Here is a 23,839-nt window from a genome sequence, read left to right as displayed (position 1 = left end):
CTTTCCTTAAGTAGCTGCATGGCTGGCTGCCTCTCTTCCTTCAAGTCTTTTTGCTCAGATAGCCCTTTCTCAATGATTCCTGCTCAGACCACCCTATTTCATTTTCCTGCTTACTTCAACTCTCATTCCACAGCACTTTTCATTAACTAACCCAGCTTTGTTTTTTATGTTATTCCATAGCACATATCACCTTTCAACCTGCTATAAAGTTACTTTTTCATTACATCTATTGTTTATTGTCTATCTTGTGATACTGGAGTGTTTAAGTTCCACTCGGCAGATGTTTTCTCTGTTCATTGATGTGTATATGCCAAGCACTGTCGACACTGCAATCAACAAATATTGTCTGGATGATTGAATATAACATATAGAAAACATTGCAAGCATTTAGTAGAAGAATAAATGTGTTGCTTTTAAATAGCCTTTAGAAAGCTAGGAAGAAAAGTGAAGACGTAATATGGAAAAGCAAAGCTTGAATGAGTTTTTGTTTTCATGGACAAGCACATATGCTTGTGTAGTTAATACTAAGATATTACTATGAAGATTTACTTAATAAATTATTATTTTTCCTACAAATTTTCCAAAGACATTATTATACTAAAAGCATTTGTATTTTAATAAAATTTAGAAATACTGACAAAATTATGTCTGTTGGCATAGAGTTTATTATATTAAAAAATTGTGAAGTATGAGATTAGTAATAAAAAGTGTTAAAGTAAAACTGATAGCTAAAAGTAAGACTAAAAACACTACAGTTGAGTTTAATAGTTTTGTCAGGCATTTTATGAATCAACTCTTTTTCAAAATTGAAAAATCCTCACTTACTGTCGTATAAACTTTGTTTAGGATATACTGGTTAAGACCATGAACTCTGGAGTCAGTCTGTTCAAATCCTTCATTCTCATCTTCTTAGCTGTGAGATACTGAACAACATTTTAAGTACATCTCAATTGTTTTTTTACCCTCACCCAAGGATATTTTTTCTATTGCTTTTCAGAGAGAGTGAAAGGGGGAGAGAGAGAGAGAGATACATTAATGTGAGAGAGACACAGCGATTGGTTGTTTCCTGCACGCACCTTGACCGGGGCCTGGGATCGAGCTTGCAACCCAGGTACGTGACCTTGGCCAGAATTGAACCCAGGACATTTCAGCCCAAGGGCTGATGCTGTAACCACTGAGCCAGACTGGCCAGGGCTCAATGTTTTTGTATGTAAATCACTTAAAAAAATCACTGTCTGCCAAAGTGTAAGCACTAACACTTATTGCTGAGCTATTCCTTAGAAAAATTTAACGAAATGATTGGCTTTGGGTCTAGAGGAAACCATATGTATGATTCACATGTGGAACTAAGTACCAGTTAATGCACTGCTAAAAATGTTCGAGAAGAGAAAATTCTAAACAGTATACTAATGGCCTATAATTTCTCATGTTGGAATCTATATAGAAATCTCAAGAAGAAAATAAACAGAACTTCACTCTAATATAGGCCCCTATATTTGTGACAAAAGATATTAAAAACCTGGTGTTATTTCACAAATGTTGTATGTATATATTGCATTTAGTGCTATAGATAGAAAGTGTAAAGGCATCCCCGGCCTTTGGGCTTATTATCTAAATAAAGCAGACAGAAGTGAAACAACCAGTATAATTATCTCAGTGGGCTCTCAAAAATAGTGAATCTGATGTGTAAATTAGGAGCTTCTATTAATTACAGGGTAAAAAGATTTTGCCTTTGTCAAAGTTTAGCTGCATGCAATAAAATGCTGAATAGTTCTGCTCAAGTTTAGTTCCCAGGAGCACTGATACAGATGAGTTTTACCCAAAGGGATAGCGCTTCCTTATCAGATAGGATGTGTGGGCCTAATGCTTTGGAACTGTGCTTTGAGTAATACCTAGGCTTTTTCTGTTTAATGCAGCAGAATTTTTTGACCTATTTTTCTCTTTAGACCTAGAATTAAAAGGGGACAATAAATCAGCATTTTTTGCATGTAAGCACAGAGTAAATTGCACTATGTGAGCTAAGGAAAGAAGAAATTGAAAGAATACTGCATGAGGACCTTTTGGTCCATGATGGGCTGCGTATACAACAATGGTCCCGTGAGATTATAATGCAGCTGAAAAATTCCTCTCTCTCTAGTCACGTCATAGACATCAGTGCATTACTCGTGTTTGTAGTGATGCTGGTGTCAACAAACCTACCGCACTTCCAGGCATATAAAAGTGTAGGACATGCAATTATGTACAGTACACATGGCAGTGATAGTAAAGGACTATGTTACTGGTTTATGCATTTACTGTACTATATATGTTTTATTGTTATTTTAGAGTGTACTCTTTCTGCTTATGAAAACATGTTTGTTGTAAAGCACTAGGCCGTTTTACACCAATAGCAGCCTCATCTCATATTTACCACATCTCTCTATTGCTTCATTTCCTCTTGTGTTTGATTTAATGTCATGTTATTTTGTAAAGCAACATGCTGTGCAAGCTTGTACTATGATTAGTAGGCTCTGCCATGTAGCCTGGGCGTGTTGTAGGCTATACCATGTAGGTTGTGTAAGTGCACCTAACGAGGCATTTCTCAGAATGTATCCCCATCATTAAATGGTGCCTGACTGAACTAAGATGATCTGTAAGGCATGGCATTGGAGAATTGCTTACATGAATAAAGAACTGGAACAGGGAGGTGCTATCTTATATTCGAGAATGACTTAGAGAAGCATTGAAAAGAGGGGACATCTGTAATTCTTTCAACAATAAAGATAAATTTAAAAAATAGAATGAATGAAACCTCCCCCTTTTAATGGATGGAATAATATTTACTGTTTCAATGATAAAGGAAAAGGTGACCTTTTTGCTGCTTCTAGATAAGTATCTTGTGTTCTCTACTGAGTGCCTTATTACATGCCAGGAAACTAAATCCAGGATACAAAGAGAAGTCAGATGGTTCCTGCCCTCAGAGAACTCACAGCCTAGTGTAGGAAAGAATATATAAACACCTGTGCTGTTTCTGCAATTCTACAAATGTGTTCAAGGTACTTAGAAATCATATAAAAGGGACATCTAATCTAGTTGGAGAGGAGTGGGTTAGGGAAACCTTCCTGAAGGAATAACATGAACTTATCACAAAGAATGAAATGGGAAACTACCTGGGTAAGGTGAAAATCAGAACTTCTTTAACTGTCCATATGTGCGTATACATACATATACACAACACAAACACACGCAGTGTTAAAAAGAGAATGAAAACACAAAAGAAAGTGTATGTAAGATTATAATGGAGCTGAATGCAATGAGAAAAAAACCAACCTAGCAGCCAAGGACATGAGGAGGTTTTTCTCAGTGAGCACTGTCATTTCCCACAGGAATGATTCTCAGCAGACCAAGCCTTGTGTAAGACTTTTTTAGCAAAATGTCTCATAAGTGTGAAAAGAGCCCATTGATTCCAACAGGGATGGCAGAATGCCTCAACTGAAGCGTTCTCATTTCTCCTGCCACTTCATTACAAAAATATGGATAGATCACAAAATATTTAGCCTTCAGAGTAGCTTGGAGGGGGTAAAAAACCCATTTCAGGTCCAAGAAACCACTCGTACTTTCTCAGAGCAGATACTCAGGTCCTAGGCTTTGAGAAGTGGTGTGAAGAAAGAAGCTAAACGTTATCCTGCAAATTTCATTTTCAAATAAACCTATGAATGGTATCTTATTGCCCCCATCTTATAGACCAGAAAACTGAAGCTTAGAAATGCTGAATAACTTGCCCTAGGTCACAAAAGTAAGGAAGTTCTGGAATGAGAATTTGCTGTCCTTCCTAGGGAGCCAGAGCTGTTGATTTTCCTGACCCATCGTGTGCTTCCTTGGCTTTAATAATGACCTTTCCTTCTCAGCTAATCCTGAAGACACTGGGCGAAGGAAGAAAGCATGAGGCAAACTGAAACTGGTTGATTTCTGGTTGTGTCGCAATTCTGTGATTCAAGTTTTGGAGAAGGCAGAGGCTAGCTTTTAGAATGACGTGCTTAATTCATTCTGACTCCCATCTTTTCGGACTTGACCTACTCTTTTGTGAATGCTCTGGTACCCTTTCGGATCTTACCCAAACTGCAGAACTCAGTGCACATTCTTCCATTCTCTCTTGCTTTTGAAATCTACCACAGCATTTTAAAACTTTTCTCCCCTGGCCCTCAAAAATCAGAGCTGGTTTACCTTCTCCCACGTACTTAGTATTATTTCTGCGTGCACTATTTTCATTTCCCTAAGAGGCTTAAAGTCCTGGTGTACATAGATTATGATGTAACTTTCTCCTTTAGACCTCCAAGTACAAAGCTGAGCAGTCTGTCTTCTCAAGGATCGCTATCTTCAGAAAGTATACTGGAACCTAGTCTTAAATTGAAAATGAAACCATATATGATGCCAATATCTTGGCTACCTACATCAAACCTGGTCATTGTACAGTTCTATAGTTTATGGAATGTTTCCACGTGCATTATTTTAGTTTACATTGTATTAAGTGTATTTATATGACTTAGTCCTTGTAATGATCAGGAGCTGTTTATTTTCAATTCACTTGCTAATAAATGAAGCAATTACACTTGTTCTTCTGGCCTCTATGTGATTAAAAGGCTTGGATTTCATGTCTTACTGTCTAATAACTTAGTTTAGCTTTGTTGGAGCTTTTAAAAGGTGGAGTTCATTTTATTTGGTAGAGTGTGATAGCAGTGCTTTTGCCTGAGGCTTTGTGTTTGTTAATTAGGTTGGCTGCCAGCTTTTCACACAAAAACTGAAGTTGTCCCTTAATATTTTTCTCCCTTTTCTTTTCTTACTTGAGGGATCATTACTATTTGTACACATTTAAAACTTTTAATTTGTGTACCAAGCCTGATCTTACTTTTGTAATTCTTTATCAGTAAACTCAAGGACAGTCTATGCATTTTTATTGTTAATCTGATTGAGAGGTTTTATGATTTTCCTACACTCTCCAAAATAAGATGTGTAAAATTATACATATGGTACAAAATTAGAGAATTTTCTCTTTACTTAGAGCTTTCTAGTTCGATTTATCTTCCATAAAATTGAAAAAGTCACCGGAGGGAAATATTACGGCTTACCATATGTGAATTACTATAAAGAGCAGCTGTTAGATACAACAGTTTTTATCTTGATTTCATGTTTCTAGTATACTTATTAGCTATGTTTTATATGGCTCCAAGTAAATTTATATTTATTAAGTACTTAGTAGAAATCAGCACATAGCTATAGGCTACCTCTGTATGTTTACACCTGAAGCAAAGGAAACAGATGTCAACAGGGGGAACTCTGGCTCTGGACAGGGCAGCCCTGAGGTCACATGTTCACTTGGCAGCTTGTCAGATGCAATATTTCTCAAGTTACTTAGTCTCCAGTAAGCCTCAGTTTTCTCATGTGTTTATGTAAGTAATAATAGTGCCTTGCTCATCAACTTGGGTTAAAGTTCAAACAGGATGACGGGGATTTCGTGTGTAATTCAGGACTGGCATAATGTAGACCCTCAAGTTCACTACTGTTGTGTGGAGCAGCGGCAGGCCAGAGTGCAGGGAGCCGGGGCTCTGGAGCCTGGTTCTGCCATTCCCTACTCCTGTGATTGGGCACATTATTTCTCTAAGCCTTAGTCTCCTTCTCTAAAGAAGATATCATTTACTGGAGGATTATTATATATAAATAAAAAGTAGGTAAAGTATCTAGAAGTATAGTATTGAGCAGGATTTAAACGGTAGCTCTGTGAGTATGCATATGTATGAAGAAATATTTGCCGAACAAATAGATTGGTGCATTTCGAAGGTAGAAATCAGAGATGGCATGTGAGAGGTTCTTGTGGAATGGAGTATTTTGTTGAAGTAACATAAGGAGTAAGAGTTTGCCACCTAACAATGGATATCCCAGCAGAGGGAAAAAGAATCTTCTGGAATGTTTCAGACACATGCATCTCTTCACTCTACAACACAGACACTCAGTTCTATTGGATTAAGTATGTTTTTTAGGGATGCATTCTTTCCAGGATGACCTGAACACAGTGTCTCTACAATACAGCATGTTAACATTCCCAAACTATCGTGGTGCTCAAAGAAAGGCTCACTGCATAAAACCTAAAATTTCCAACATATTAATGTGGGCAGTTTTGTTTATTGAAGCCAAACTACCGATAGCTTTGTATTTGCATTTCTTGTGACTCAATAATGAAAGCAGATTGTATGCCTTTTAAAGTTAAAATTAACATGTTATTGCAAATGCAAAACAAGCACAAAAGGCTCACTCATTTTCTAAAGAATTATTATATCATTTACCTGTAACATAAGAATGTAAGTAATCTGCTTCTTTAGAATGAAGGCTAACAAATTTTTAAAAATTCTCATGAAAATTACTCAAATTGCCTTAGGTAGAAAATTGACATTCTAGATTTTAGAATAAGAAACATAATTTGAAGCAAACACAATAAGTACCCAAGGAAGCTGAGAAGAAAATATAAGTTAACCATTAAAAAGTAGGTAGCCTAGCCCTGGCTGGTGTGGTCTGTTGGTTTAGTATCGTCCCATGCACCAAGAGTCGCCTCTTTGATCCGGGTCAGAGCACACGCACAGGCTGCTGGCTCAGTCCCAGTAGGGGGTGTGCAGGAGGCAGGAGGCAGCCAATCATTGTTTCTCTCTCTCCCTCTCCCTTCCTCTCTCTCTAAAAATCAATAAAAACATATTTTTAAAAAGTAGGAAGTCCCAAATTCCTAATTCCTGTATTATTTGGAGGATTCATTATAAAAACAGAATAAGTTATAATACCCTTTATAATTAATATTCAATTTTTTTCAAAGATGCAAGGAATAATTTAAAGCCAAAGTGTTTTAGAAATCTCCTGTTTTTGCCCCTCCCCTTCTCTCCCTCTCCTCTCTCTCCCTCCCTCCCTCCCCCTCTCTCTCTCTCTCTCTCATACACACACACACACACACACAGAGACTCTTATTTTCTCTCTTTTTAAATTCTCATATCCTTCTAATATAATTACATTAAAAATTTTGGAGGGACAGTAGCCTGATTGTTTAACAAAGAAAACTAACCGTGGTCTCCCTGCTTCTTACATAGGCTCTCTCTCAACCACTCTGCTTGTTCCTAGGACCCCTGCTTCCCTAGGAACCTGGGAGATCTGACACGTGAATCAGCTTGCCAGTGAACTTTCTTCACTCGCATCTTAGGCGGTTCTCTTCCTCCAGGCATTATCAGTCATCCATCAGTTTTCCAGATTCAAAATTTTGTTGCCGCCATCTCCTTTTCTGTGATGGGAAGTGGCATCATTAGTGAGATTGATATCATTGTGCTCAATAACTTCCCCTCAAACAAAACCTAAAATTATTCTGAAAAATAAAAAATCATGCCGAGTTCCCCTCTCCTCTCCTCCCAGTATCCATACGTTGTCTTTTTATTACTATTTTGGGCTTTCGTTTAGTTTTAACAATGGTAGTGATAGGTCATAATTTTGAAGTGATTAAAAGCATGGGCTTTGGAGTCAAAAAGACCAGAGATGGGTACTTCAAAATACTGACTCTTAGATATAGAGGCTGTTATTGAATCTCTCTGAGCACGATTTTATCATTTCTAAAGCAGAAATAATGACAGTGCTTCATTCAGAAAATCGTTGGGAGGATCAGCTGGGACAGCATATATAAAGCTTATATCTTTCTGGACTAAGTGTGACCTGTGTTTTTTTCTTGTTATTGTTTCTTCTTGTTATATATTCACTTCTCTCTCTTCCCTCCTCCAGCCCTACCACCCCACCCCACACCACCCCATACCACCCCACACCATACACACCATACATGCCCACCCAGATCATGAGTTTCTTGAATTCAGGGTCAGGTGGTTGTTGTTTTCAATATCCTCAGCACATGGCCTGGCATTTTATAGGAGCAGAAATTTTTATTGAATTAATTGAATGAATGAATTCATTGATTGAATAGTATTAGGATGAAAGGAGTGGGTGAGGAGAATAATACATGTTAGGAAGAACTTTGGATGAATTATGTTAGTAAGTTATTAAGGACTACAGTTTAGTAAGTTCTATTTGCAATATTTAGATAGTAATTTTAAAACATGTTTCCTTAAAGAATCTTCTGCAGTATTAATAGTGTATGCATTGTGCAATAGTGATTGGAAGCCATCACTTAATTACATTGCTCTAAAATATTTCCCCAGAATCAGCCAGCAATTGTTCTTCAGGTGGAACTGTATTATGTGTAAGATACTAACAACTGCAAACATTCATATGAATAATCACAAATAAATGTATTTGAGAAATTATGTGAGCTATGAGTCTTAATCCATTTTTCCATGGATAGGGCCCTGACATCTGCTTTTTTTTATTGCGGTACAATACGTAGAACATAAAATTTACCATTTTTGCCATTTTTTTAGTATATAGTTCTGTGGCATTGAGTACATTCATATTGTTCTGCAACCATTGTCCCCACCCACCTTCGCAAACTGCAACTCTGTACCCACTAAACACTGACTCCCCATTCCACCCTACCCCTAGCCCAGGAAACCATTATTCTATTTCCTGTCTCTAGGAGTTTGACTACTTTAGGGACCTCATGCAAGTGTAATCATACAATATTTGACCTTTTGTGACTGGCTTATTTCACTTAGTGTAACATCTCCAAGGTTTGTCCATGTTGTAGCATGCCTCAAAATTTCCTTTTTATTAAGATTGCATAATATTCTATTGTATGCACATTTCATGTATTTTAAATTCATTAATATATCAATGGGAACTTGGTTTGCTTTCACATTTTGGCACTTGTGAATAATGTTGTTCAGGGGGCAATGACAAAGGAAAACATTTTCAACATGTCAGGGCTCAGAGTGTATAACATCTACGAGTAATATGAACAAGACACTATATCTAAACATACTCTGAAAGGGAAGAAATTTTGGAGCAGAAATAGTGGTTAGCAAAAATAATATTAGAGCTCAGAATTAAGTCTGAGCTATTATTATTATTAATAGGGATGTATTTAATGCAAATCTTTCAAAGGGTTTTTGGAGAATAAATACAAGATTTTTTCAATTGTAAAATCAGGAGGGTGTGGAATATGTGTTTGTATGCCAGGTAGGAATAACGATGGGGAAGCAATGAGTAGAATTCTGCTCAAGGTTTTGTCGTGCATATGGTATTGATAGAAATTCAAGTCTTTTGAAATTTATATATAAATCATAGTAGAATATAACTGCTGTGCATAAGTGGTTATGGACTTCTAAAAAACTCTATTATTTTAGCACAATGAGCCAAAATGTGATATAATAATAACATAATTAACAAAGTCATAAATAAGAAGAATAAGATCAAATATTGTTATTTTATTATTATTTTGTGGATTAAATTCCCCTATTAAATGACAAATCGTCTTAGAATGAATCAAACAGAAATATTTATCTCTATGCTTTGTATAAAAGGCTCATCAGAAACAAAAGGACATAATTTTTGCAAATAAAGACATGGGCAAAGCTTTATCACACAAATGGAAAAGAAAATTTGCTATTGCAAAATTTTGCTATTGCAAAAGCAAATAAGTTTGCTTTTGAATGTTCTGAGTGGATTTTGTTGGTACATAGGAAAACTGTTGATTATTTGTAATTAAACATTTACTGACCTCTTATTTGTTTTAATAATTTTCTAATTGAATTATCCTAAGAAATTACTTAGACCACTTAGTAATATTTTTTGCAATAAAATGTTTAAAAATCTAAAATTTATACAATAGAGAGATAGATTGGTTATGGTTATAAACAAATTATAGTTTAGAAGAATACTGTACAGCCATTAAAACCTGATATATTATTCTAAGGTAATATATATATATTTTGGTAAAAAACATTCTGGAAAAATGTAGGACAGCTGTTAATAGCTTTTAATTTTTTTCATATTTTTAATATACTCGAGTTTTTTATGATAAAGAATCAGAATTTTTAAAAATGGTAATTATATTTTTAAAATCAAGGCATATCTCTACTTAGGGACACTGACAAAATAGGCTTTTCATTTTTATAGATGCTCAATACAGATTTTTATTTCTGGCCTAACTAAGTAATATAGTATGTAGAATTGAGGAAGCTTCTGAGTAGAGCTAAATTGTGATCATGAATGTAGAGTTTGTACCACATTAGAAAATTTTTTAATCAAAACTCAAAATACATAGGAGTTGTTTCTTCCAAGAAATCTAACATATTTTAGAGATAGATCTATTGGGTGTTCTTTTAAAATGGATTTATGTTATTAAGTCACTGTCACATGAACTATTGTAACTAGAAATATATGAATAAAGTATATTTCAGCAGTTCATAAATTTTAATGTGCATCAGAATTACCCAAATGGCTGCTTAAAGAATAAATTGCTCAGCTCTAACCCCAGAGTTGCTGATTCAATAGATCTGAGCTGAGGCCCAATAATTTTTTTGCTTCTTTAACAAGTTCCCCAAGTGATGCTAATGTAGCTGGTCCAGGAATCTACTTTGAGAACCTCTGGTGTTAATTCTGAAACTGGGAAGGCTCTCAAGTTATCCAACTTGCAAGGTAACAAGTTAGCCTGCCAGTTTTATAAACATACTAATAGAAGACATGAACCCTAGGTTAGAGACACAGATGGTTTATTTCTCACAGCAAAAGCAGCAGCCAGAGAAGTATCTGGTTCTGGTTGCAGCTCCCCACATGCCAGGCGCACAGGGCAATGCTCTAAGGCCCGATGCTTACCTGCACTTGCAGTAGGCTTGAATTACAGGAGAACACCAAAATAAAGTACCCAGGCATCTTGTTTCTCAACAATGGGTAAATAGGACATGTTAAAATGACAGCTATTTTAAGTTTCTAATAAAATATATTTTTCATTTTCTCTTCATGAATAAATCATAACAATAAGGATTTATTAATTGTCCCATGCGTATATTTCAATAAACAGTTTGCCCATGCCATGGATCTTCTTAGGCACTATTAGGTGTGGATGCAGTTCCTTCAGGTCGCAGGTTGAGCAGGTAGAGAGAGACGGTCTTCACAGTCAGGTTCGCCGGCATGGAAACCCTTCTTTGCCATTTGTTCACATCCTACCGTGATGCTCAACCTTACTTAACCTCTCTGAGTCCCAGTCTCCTTCTTTGTGAAATGGGCATACTTTCCTTATTCTGTTGTTAAAAGATAAAAATTATATTGGTGTAGTGCTTTGTAAGTTGTCATTATGCTTATTCGGTGTGCCAGCCACAGTCCTCCGCTAACCCAGAGTAATGCACACACCTATTTCATATCCAGTTTAGGTGAAATGCCAGTGTCGTTCCCAGGAAAATAACTCCAGACGATGCAGCACTTATGGTGAAGTGCTGTTTTGTGATTAATTGGAAGTTTAAATCCATCCGCTGTCTGCGCAGGGAGTGGCTGTTTTGCCAGGTCTGGGCGAAGCGCTTGGGCAGATGCGCCTGTCCCACCAGTTAGGCCACAGGTGATGGGAGGAGACAGGAAAACAGGCTTCCCAGTGGCCCTAGACTGGCTTCCGAAATGCGGTGCCGGGTGGTAATTTATTCTCCTGCAGCTGAAGTTGCCAGCATCTAGAGGTAAAGAATCACTTGGGAACACAAAATATCTTGCCCAACAGAGAATGTGGACATTACAGAGCCATTCATCAGGACAGCCAAGCCGCAGGTGGCATCAGCTGCGGGACTGAGGGGAGAAGGAAACTGGGGTCCAGCTATAAAATGTTTCAAGGTTGAAGGACAGTGAACCAACTGAACTATAGATTTTAGATATTCAACAAATGGTACCAGAGAACATGTAACTAAATATATGAGCGTGTGTTTCATTTGGGTTGTTTAGTTTTATTTGCTCGTTGCTAGAATGTTTCCTTTAATCTGCTGTGTTTTCTCCATCAACACGGAGCTAGCTTGTCTCCTTCCCTCTGCATTTGTGTGTATGTATATGTGTGTACCCCAGTTTCCAGCCCTGAGAGCTATAAAGGGGAGTCACACAGTCTCTGTCCTCAGTGAATTTACGGTTGAGTAGGAAGGTGATGCATACAATGATGATAAAGCAAAGTCTAGCAAAATCGAGGTAAGGGGAGAATGGGCTACACTGTGTTTCTATCTTCATAGAAATTGGCTTGAGTGTTGCCTGTTTACTAAGAGCCCAGGTTATGAAGGGAGAATGTCTTTCTCTCTGATGAATCTTGGGTCTGTTATACTCCAGTAAGCCTGTTTCCTCATTTCTAAAATTGTATAATTCAGTAAAGATGAAATGAGGTGACAGATGTCTGGCCCATAGTGAGCACTCAGTAAATACTGGCTTATTTGATTCTCTTATTACTTCAATCATTAATATCTTTAAACACAATTTATAAGAGCTTTCCTTAAGTAGTAAAGGAGGAGCCTCTCAGAAGACTGAACCATGATAGTAAGTCCCATTTCTTAAGGATAAACTTGTGTTTCAGGTACTTGCTAAGCATTTATCTACCTTTATTTGATTTTATGAACAGTCCTAAGAGCTAGGTACCTTTTTTACTCCCACTTTACAGATAATGAAATAGGAGATTAGAGAGTTTATGTAATTTGCCTAAGGTTACAGAGCTAGTAAGAGGTAAAGCCATTTATCTGTCTGTCTGTCTGTCTGTCTGTCTCTCTGCTCTCTCCTGGGAATGTAGAAAAGTCTCCTAACCATTGATTACATTAAGGAAACAGTAGGAATGCATTATTTTAAAGTGTTCCATTTTATTCTTAAAACTTTGAATTGTCTCTTTGGTAGGGTGTTGGGGGAGGAAATGGGCTGCAGAAAACCAGTAAGACGCTACATTCTGAATCCTGGTTGTTAATGATTTTAAATGCTGTAGGAGTTTCTCTGAGCTAAAAGCTTTTTGTCATAAAGATAATGATTCTGTATTCAGGAAAACACATACAAACATAACCTCTTTCACAAATGTCATATTGTCTTTTACATATCTGAATAAAAATGAATCTTAGTAATGACATACAGTCTGGAGAACTTGATATTCAGTGACCTAACCGTTTTGTCTTTGTGGAACCCTCCAAGAGGACACTCTGCTTTTCAATGAGTCAGCGTTGTTTTGGATTGTAGCTTAATCTGACTTTGCCAGAATCATTGTTCTGATTTTAATCATTGTAACTATGATCTCTATTAATATTATTGAATGTTAAGTATAGGCCAGATTTTACCTGTCTCTTTTAGAAATTAGAAGACTTGCTGGCTCTAATCACAGACATTTTTCAGAGGTATTACTGCAGGTAGTGTTTTCTCTGTTCCCGAATGGCGTCTGTGTAATAACCGCATGCTTTACTATTGGAGCCAGTCCCTACCTTTACCCATTTGCTTTTTTTTGTTTGTTTGTTTAAAATATTACAGATGTCCCTTTTTCTCCCCAATGACCCATTCCACCCCGTCCCACCCCCCCTCCCCTGCCCATTTGCTTTTATCATCTAGCTCTATGCGGAGAAGAAAGAACTTTTTGTGGCAGCTTCCAGACATTAGGATCATAATTACCTTTGTCCTTAAATAGCACCTTGACTCTGTCTCCTTTTTACTGTGTTCTTTGGAATATTGTGTGTATTGTAATCGCAGCTTTATCTAACTAAATAACGATACTCAAATTGTCAAAGCTGTCCCTTCCATAGGAATCCATAGTGGGCTGCAGCGGATCTTCTCTGCTCACTCACGCTGTTGGCAGTTCCTAGGAAGGTGAGGACAGGGATCGGCTGGTGCTAGAAGCAACCCTGCACCTCTTTTGCAGGTGTTCGGTCCCATCTCACACCATGTTTCTGTGCATGGCTGGGGCTCTGGTAAAAGTACTTCTCAGTCACCTCCTGAATCAGATTCTGTGTGAGACTCTGCAAATGTCTTTTAAACAGTGCCATGCAGTTCTGCGGATAGCCCAGAGCTTTGAACTACTTGTCCAGAGGAAGCACCATAAAATACCTTTCCTTTCCAGCTTTATTTTTATGCAGTTGATGCTTTTTAGATTTTGTAATGCTCTTCTTTCAAGATCAATGTTTCATAATATTTCTCACATTTATAGTGATCAGTATTTAGTAAATTTGTACATGCTTCTAGGGCCAGTACTTTATAGGCTCCTTTGCCAGACGAAGTTTTAACAGTAAACTCAATGTAAATTAATAATGAGACATAAAGTGTTACATAGCACCATATATGTGTTTCTCATGGTAGATACAACTGTACCTACTTTATTGTAATAACTGCAACATAGTTGTGGCATTTAATATGTATGCGTGAAATAATCCAAAATTTATTCTCTAAGAGCGGAAATATATCTCTGTATCTCATCTGGTAACAACTGGAATTTGGAAAGATAATTTTCAGTAGATCATTGGGACTTTAGTATTTCTTTTTCTGTTTGTTTGTTTTTTTAAATTTATTTTTCAGTGATAGTTGACATACAATGTTATATTAGTTTTAGGTGTAAAACATAGTAATTATACGTTTAAATCTTATGAAGAGATCACCCTGATATAAGTCTAGTAGCCATCTGGTACCATACATATTTATTACACTATCATTGACTATATTCCCTATGCTGTACTTTACACCCCTGTGATTATTTTGATAATTTGCAATTTGTACTTCTTAATCTTTTTCACTTTTTCACCCAGCACCCCAACACTCTTCCCATCTGGTTACCATCAATTCCCTATATCTATGAGTTTGTTTCTTTTCTGTTCCTTTATTTTGTTTTTTAGATTCCACATATATGTGAGATCATATGATATTTGTCTTTCTCTATCTCACTTACTTCACTTAGCCTAATATCCTCTAGGCCCGTCCATGTTGCTGCAAATGGCAAGATTTCATTCTTTTTTATGGCTGAGTAATATTCCATTGTACTTATGTACCACATCTTCTTTATTCATTCATCTGTCAAAGGACATTTAGACTGACTCCATATCTTGGCTATTAAAAAAGAATGCTGTGGTGAACATTGGGGTACATTTATAATTTCAAATTAGTGTCTTGGAATTCATTGGACAAATACCCAGAAGTGGAATTGCTGGATGATAGGGTAGTTCTGTTTTTCATTTGTTGAGGAAGGAACCTCCATGCTGTTTTCCATAGTGACTGGAGCAATTTACATTTCCACCAAGAGTGCATGAGAGTTCTCTTTCATCTACTTTTCTTGGATTTTAATTTGCAATTTATGTCTTCATCTTTGGGAAACCCAAACATGTAACTTAGACATGCTGTCTTTAGTGACTTCTACAAGTTGTTTCCAGAGAGACTGAACTTCACTTCTATAGTGATTAGCAGCTTCTGTGATCACAGAGAAGTTGCCTGCTTTGCCAGTTGCTGCCGGTGCTCTTTTATTCTACACATATGTACTTAGCTCTTGTGTTTTGCTCATTAAGAAAGGCCAGTGGTTAAATTTTACAAATTATCTCAACTAAAATTAAAGTTATATATAATGTTCGAAGTTATATGTAATATCATTGTTATTTTACAATGATATTCTATACATCTTACCTACAGAGTACTTTTTCATTTCAGTAGGTTTTAATAATTTAAATATTTCTCCTAATACTGTGTTTCTCTATTGATTTTGAAAAGTGTGTGCACCTAATATATAAATACTACCTAGTATATAAATACTAATTAATAAAAATATCTTGTGCAATTTTAAAATGCTCACCATTCATTATTCTGGTTACAAGAACAGAGACAGTAGATATCTAACAACAATTCAAGTCTCAGTGTTTGTAAAGCCTGCCTTTCAGGTGCAATAAAAGTATATATATTTATATGTATACTTATATTGTATTTATTTATAAACAGTTTGATTAGAAAGTGCATTTTTTATTTACATGCTAACGTCATTGAATAAAATTTGTGCAAATATGCAAAACTTATAGGCAAAGTCTACTTACTAATTATTTCTTGAATATCACATTTAGTATATTTTAAAAGATTCTTTACCCCAAGCTGCTTCATCTTTTTAAACTTACTTTACAAACTCTACTGATGATGCTGCTTTCGCATTCTGCCATTTAAAGTTGCGTATAAGGTTTCTTGAATAAAAGGATGCGTAGAGTGAAACGTCATGAAATTATTTTCCCCAAAGTTGGCAGTCCCTGTCAGTTACTTATTTTTTTATATTTACTTTTCACCACCCTTTACCCAGAGGTAGCCATTAATATATTTAGGTGTTAGTTCTGGTGCAGGAAGCCAAAATAAATCTAATACTTCTGCTACATAATATCTATTAAGATATTTAAAAACACAAATATATTGCTAACTATTCTAGTGTGCATATTAGTATTCTCACTTTCTTTGATTATCAGTCGTTTTGCAAGGTTTCAGGGGCATTTAATTAATTCTGAAAGCACTTGACCTCATCAGTGTTACTTTTGAAAAGTGGCTCCGATAAATCAGTGTTGTACATCAGATGGGGTCTGATTTGTGCCAAATCCGATGAGACGATCACTTGTTTTTCATTCTGCAGCCTAATATTTTATTCGCTTCTTTTGACAGCCTTTGTATGCAATAGACTGATATGGAGCCCGCTGTGCCACTTCCTATCACTTGTCCCATTTATTTTGTCATTTTTCATCTGACCCAGTGTCAAAACAAGTTTCCCACATCCTTTGTGGCTTAGGTTGACACTGTGAACAAACTCATTACTGTTTTTGTAACTAAGTACTATAAAATGATGTAACTGAGACAAAACAGTCAAGACAGTTTGTTACACTGTACACTAATTTGTGACATATTTCCTGTAATTATTTGCTATGATCTCGTTCGTATTCTGTACAATTAACCTTTAAGTTGGAGGTGTGTTGCCATGGCATAACTGGAAAGTGTATTATTTCTTTCAGTGCTGGGCCCGGTTATATGATCACAGAAAATGTTGCTTCTACCTTTTTAGTGCAGAAATTTTATAAGGCTTTGCTTTCTTGACCAATATAGTTACTGATCTGGTAATGCTTTAACTATGGGAAACCTCTCTTTTCAGTACTAAAGCATTTTAGTATGGTCTGAAATGCTGGCAATGCTGAACATACATCAGATCTATTACTTTGCTTGGGTTGAAATGAAAATTGATGAGTTTAGCTAAAATTTCCTTCCGGTTTGTTTACCCTGTTTTTATTTTTACGAGGGACTAATTTATTAGAGTAAATATTATCATCAGGTACCTTATCTGTATCAGCTCTGCTCACACTGTCATGTTGCATATTAGAAAATTCCATCATACTTACTCTTTTTCAGAAACATTATCAAAGATATGCATAGCAGTTTGGGATACCAATCAAATAGATTATTAATAACATGTTTAGACATTTCTTAGTGACATGAGTTCTCATAGCAAAGTAGAATGATTTTTGGAGATAATTAAATAGACTCCCTTTCTAGTCAGAGTTTTATTCAGAGGAAGTCTTCTTAATGATATACAGAATCAGAAAAATAGGAAGTGTATATTTATATGTATATTTATATTGTATTTATTTATTCAGATATATTTACCTTTATGTATGTGTATGTTTATTTATATGTTGTGTGTGTGTTTATATGTGTAAGCCTAAGGAAATTAAGAAGTGAGCTCAACTTGGTGTTTTCCAAAGAAACTCTGAATACTTACCTTGCAGAAAAATAGCTGTATTCTCTTAGTGATATGGGAAACAATTGAAAACATCAACTGGTACATAGGACTGAGAGAAAGCTAATGATAGTAAGACAATAAATAACCAATATCAGTGCAAGCTTTGTAGATGGAACACATCTTTAAAAATTTGAAAGCAAGAAAGCAAAATACAACTGCGTGACTCATTTCTCCATTTATGTATCTTAAATGCAGCTGCCTTCTGACTATTGACATAATATAGATATAAATGATAGCACTAAAGTGTTTCTTTTTAAAATTTCAAATAATAAAAGATGAAAGTAGAATACAGTTAAGTTGATAGTTTATTCCAAAGTTAGTAGGAAAAATGAATATATTTCTTATAGGCTATGTTGAATTCTAACCAAAGACAATTTTAGGGTTAAAGAGAAATTTAAATTTCTACTAAAGCCATAAAAAAACAATAGCACAGGTTCTTTAAAAACAAACAAACAAAAACGAAGAAAAAAACTGGATCATTTTGGAAGAATACAGAGGATGGAATTAATAACAATAGCTTAAATTTTTTTCTCAGAATTCTTTATCAGAGGTAATCTGTCGTTAAATATTTCATGCCAACTCTCTGTGCCCTATTCTGTTAGAAACGCAAGTATAAGATGTGATGATTGCTTACTTAAGAATTGGGAAGATAAGACACATGGAGCCTCCTCCATAGAAAGATATTAAAAGAGAAATGTGTCACTGTAGATGCTAAAAATTGTATTGTTTTTATCATACTGTAGAAGAATCTAATACCAACATTTGATAGATCACTGTTTTGAAGTTATTACAAATGAATGAGGGGTTGGTGGGATGGGAAGAGAAGAGAGGAACGGTGTGGAATTGTGGAAATATCCCTAACCTGGGAGATGGGAGACAGAGATTTTAATCCCAGCTCTACCATTAACTAGGTATATGATGATTTAAAGGTGAGAAATAAATACTTAAAACTATACTAGTCATATGCTTTTGAACAAGTAATTTATTTACTCTGGGCCTTAGTTTCCTCATTCGTTTTAAGTGAGGTCATGAAGTCAGGTATATTACTTATTTTATCTGTTGATGTATCCCAAGAACTAAGAACAGTGCCTGGTAAGATTGTTTTCTCAATAAACATTTGCTGGATAGATGAATGAATGAATGATTGCCAGAGTAGCAAGACTGACTCTCATTGTACTTTAATTAATTTTTACTTTGGAGGCATGGTGGGACTTACACATTTAAAATTTTTATTTTTATTTTTCAATTACAGTTAACATACAATATTATTTTAGATTCAGTTGGACAGCGTAGTGGTTAGACATTTATATAACTTACAAACTGATCACCCCAATAAATCTAGCATCCATCTGACATCATGCATAGCTATTACAATATTATTGACAGTATTTCCTATGCTGTATTTTACATTCCCATGACTATTTTGTAACTACCAATTTTTTCCTTCTCAATCCCTTCCCCCTTTTCACTCATCCTCCCAACACCCCTCCCACCTGGCAATCATCAAAATGTTCTCTGTATCTATGAGTCTGTTTCTGTTCTTCTTGATATCAAACAATAGGGTTTATCGGCTTTAAAAGAAATATTTAGTTACAAAAAAAGAGCAAATATTTTTGAGTTCTCTTAATATCTAGAATGTCAAACATGTTAGAATCATGTTTGATTAAAGATATAGGCGGTCAAGTGTTTGTCAAACTATAGGAAGACCAACTAATTTGCTTGCCTACAGATAGATATGTCTGAATTTTATTCACCATGCACTTCACCTCTAGGACCAAGATTCAATCAATGTTTTAATTTTAAAGCCCGTATCATCTTTTCCAATGAACAAGAACCTTTGACTATTACCTTAAATTTAATCCAAATACAGCCTCTTGTGTCAACTAACCTTATTATGATAGACATTTCACAACATATCCATATATCAGATCATCACCTCATGCACCTGAAACTTACATAATGTCATATGTCAATTGAATCTCAACTAAGCTGAGAAAGAATAAATACATAAGTACTCACAGCCTCTTGAATCATTGTAAAAAACATATTACTTGGTGTGTCTAAAATGCCCAAGACAAGGGATGTTGGCTAAACAAAAATTATTAAGTGCCAGTGCTACTTTTGTTCTTAATCTAATGTTAAAGAATAAAACATTATGGATGTTTCATTTCATATTTTCATGAACGTTACTGAGATTACTCTGTGAGGCATTATTATCCCTATTTCATGGAAGAAGAAACAGAACATTTAAGTGAGCTAAGTATAGTTATACAGCTAAGAACCATTAAGTGCTTAAATGCAGGTCTGCTGTTTCCTACTTCAGTGCTTGGGGTAATTAAAGGTTTTTATTGTTGTCATTTGCTTAAGAGGACCGTGACACTCTTTCAGATTGACATTGTGAGAATAGAAGCACTATATCAATGCACAAATAGCCCTGTCATGTACATATTTAACCTATATACCATGACATATTTAAAAAACTATAGATTTGCAATGAGCATGTTATTACAAAATGCTAAACAACAAAAGAGTAATGATCCACCAAAGGCAAGGAGGGCCTACTTTCTCCTGTCAGTCAATTTGAACATGTCCAGGAATCCAAAAAATCCAAAGCTTTCTCTCACTTATCATGTCCCCTAGGACGATCAACAGGTTTATAAGGTAAAGAAGGTAGGGAGGAGGCTTTTAGAGGAGTAGGCGCAGAGTGAGGGCAGACAACTGAACCCCATGAAGAATTTAACTTAATGCCAATATCATTGCTATTTGGGCAGATAAAAATTCTGACAACCAAAATACATAAAGTGAGAATAGAAGATAACTTTGTGCTACTCCTGCTGAGTTCTATCACAGTAGTATCTCTGGAAACTGTCTGGGCTATAGTTATTTGTGATAACTATCCACAAAATGTAATTAACACTAAATAACCCCAATAAGATAGTTACGGCAAGTACAACTACAAAATGGTTTTTTATACAAAGCCAATTCTGGGAAGGATTCCTTTAAGATGCAAAAAATAGTCTGTGGTTTATATACTAATCTACTAGACATCCTTTATGGAAGGTATGACATATATCTTCCCCCACATAAAACCCACACAAACTATTCTTACTTTTCGAATATGAACACGCCTTGGGTGTTCACGACATTTTAAAATGATCAGAATTGAGATCTCAGTTAAAGAGTGCGCACTGACTTACACATACCCACACACATACTCCTCATTTGTGAAGTTGGATTGTAAATAAAATGTTAAGAATTCTATAAGCAAGTTTTAAATTAAATAAAGTTGTATAATTCTGTATCTTTATGAAGATTCTTTCTGATCGAAGAAACACGTAGCATTATTAGCTCGTGAGAACCTCCGTTGCACACAATCCCCAGTCGGAGCTGCCTGTTTTCCACAGACCTCTGTATGACCTACATGTGCAAGAAGGTGATTAAAAGATCATTATACTGGGAATGGGAAAAGAAACCCTCCACTTGTTCTAGTGACATTTTATTTCAACATTTTCTCCTTTTAAAAAATCAGCATGAACTAAAGTTACTAAGAAAATTACTTAAGGTTTAGAAACTAGACTCATTCAAGTCTAACAAGGAACTGAAATATATAATGAGTTGAGAAACAATATGTATTCATATTTAACAAATAATTTAAGATACATATTCCTTTAAGTATTAGAAATATTTATGTTTATACTCACACACACACATATATATATATATCTACAGTCAGATACATAAAAACTATTTTTTAAGCCTTACTTATAAGTTAAAGGTGTCACATAGAATTTAGAGTCCCAGATGTTCATTATGTGGGTTTCTCTGACCTTATAAAATAAAAAATAGATTTTCAAAATTGTCTATTTGTAGAATCATACAGTAAGACATACTGTACTTTTACCATGACATATTCCTAACTATGGTAAAATATAATTATTTAATTTATTCTAACCTCTGTTTACAAACAGAAGCTGAAAAGATTCTAAATAATCAAAAGAACTCACAATTCCTCAGGCTGTAGCCAGAGTGATTTCACCATAGCGTAATTATGATCATATCTCTCATGCCTCCCACTCCCCACTTTTCCCAAAAGGAACCCAAGTGTTCGTAGCTTTCCATTTATTTTGGATAAGGACTGAAGCCAACCCATCTCCCACTTCTCTCTCTCTTTTTGTTCCTGCTGCCTACAGGACATTTGCACATGCTCTTTCCTAGGGAAGTCTTTCCCTTGTTAACTCCTAGTTATATTTCATATCTCAGTTCAAGAATAATTTCTTGATATTTGAGCAAAAGTGCTTCTAATCAATGAATTCTGCCTCCAAATACATATGTTGTTCCTTTGTTATATTTCCGTAGGACTCTTTCTTTCAGAATACATATGTAACTTCAATTTACAATTTGTTATGGGTAATGTTAATTAATATCCATCTCCCTCTCTCAGAGATAAACTCCCCAAGAATACAGAACACATAAGCTTTTACACACCATGTAACAATATGGCTGGCAAAATGGTTAGCACATGTAAGTGCTCAAGTGTTTTGTATAAGAATGAACTAAGCTCTGTTCTGGGCTCTTATAATATTCAAGAGGTGGGGAAAAGGGGCAGCTAAAATCCCTGCGTCCTTATGATGTGCATTCTACCAAGGGGAGAAAGGCCAAAAGTGTACATAATACACAAGTAAGTTATGCAGACTGTTAGAAAGTTATAAATGCTATTCAGTATAGAAAATTTTATGAGTAGGGATTTGAAGAGTGCCAGGGGTAAGGAGTCATATGGGGGAAGGGGACATGTGAGCAAAGGCTTGAAGGAAGTGTGCAAATTCACCATGTGACTATTTGAGATTTCTTAGGAGAGGGAACACCCAATGCAAAATTGGCAGAGCTCCTGGAATAGCGAAGTGGCCAATGTGGACTATAGTTGTCAAAGACTTTAGAGGAACAATGGAGACCAGCTACATTAATGAAGGTATTAAAAAGAGTAAAATTTTAAAATGCATTTTGATATCGCCTCATTATTATTAACCATGATTTATAATACTGAATATAATTTTCTACCAGATAAAAATTTTATTATATATTTGCAGATTAATTCACCAACTACCCAACTTACAAGTCAGTCCCATTCAGGCAAATAATATTTTCCTGCATAATTGCCAATCTAGGAAAACAAAAAAATATTTATTGGAAGCACTTTTATTTATGTTTACTTAAAATTGCTGCAATCAGACTTACATATAATTTTATTATCACTAAAAGGCTTATTTTTCTGGGGGGAAAAAGATACCATAAACTATAAAGACAACAAGCCAACATGATTGTAATGCTGTGCTTTTGAACATATGTCAGGTAGTAACTGGTGGTGCTAGGTGAAGTGTTGGAGGGATCTCTTGGTTCAGCCAAAACCAGGAAAAGAAAAGTGAACATCAGGAACAGATGTGAGTGCTGAGGAGGCAGAAGGGGGAGAGCTGGTGAGGGATGGGCGGTTTAAGAGAAACAGTTATTTCCCAATATGGTGGGAGCTTTCCTTTTCTACTTCCAAGCTTGTTAATAAGGACATTTTTGTTTCAATGCTGTATTAATTTCCTAGGGCTGCCATGACACTTTACCACAAACTGGGGAGCTTTAAAACAACAGAAAATTATTCTTTCATAATTCTGAATGCTAGAAGTCCCAAATCAAGGTGTTGGCAGGACCACTGTCTCTGAAGGCTTCCTTTACTCTTCCTCGCTCTGGTGACTCCTGACAATGCTTACCGTTCCTGCCTTGTAGTTACAACCCCTTCCTCTGTCTTCATGTGGCCTTCTCTGTGCGTATCTTAGGATATCCTCCCCTCTTGTAAGGACAAGATTTAGATTTAGGGGCTACCCTAATCCAGTGTGATCTCATCATAACTAATAACATCTACAAAGACCTGATTTGCAAATAAGGTCATATTCACAGGTACCAGGGGTTAAGATGTGAGCATATCTTTTTGAGGGGTGTATAATTCAGCCTACTATAAATACTCTTTTTGGAGGACAGTTAGGGTTTCTTTTGCTCTTTAGCTCATTTGGTGTTGCAAAGAGGACCAACCCTATCACAGAGTGTAAGCCCACCTTGGTCTGCTGATAGCAGAAGTGTAGCCCTGAATTATTCAGCTTGGGGACCAAGGGACTAAGTGGGAATGTTATTTGC

The 23,839-nt window shown here is 35.7% G+C and overlaps 1 protein-coding gene across 3 annotated transcripts in view; it reads left to right on the top strand.

Moving 5' to 3' along the window:
- The window catches only part of DLGAP1 (DLG associated protein 1), a gene marked incomplete at its 5' end in the record, with an annotated part of 591,758 nt that overhangs the window by 93,622 nt on the left and 474,297 nt on the right, over positions 1-23,839 (top strand). The window lies entirely within an intron of this gene.

Source organism: Miniopterus schreibersii, assembly GCF_964146895.1.
Source record: "Miniopterus schreibersii genome assembly, chromosome: 10".
Lineage (NCBI taxonomy): Eukaryota > Metazoa > Chordata > Mammalia > Chiroptera > Miniopteridae > Miniopterus > Miniopterus schreibersii.
Note: the sequence above shows the minus strand (reverse complement) of the source record. Positions and strands in the feature narration are given on the sequence as shown.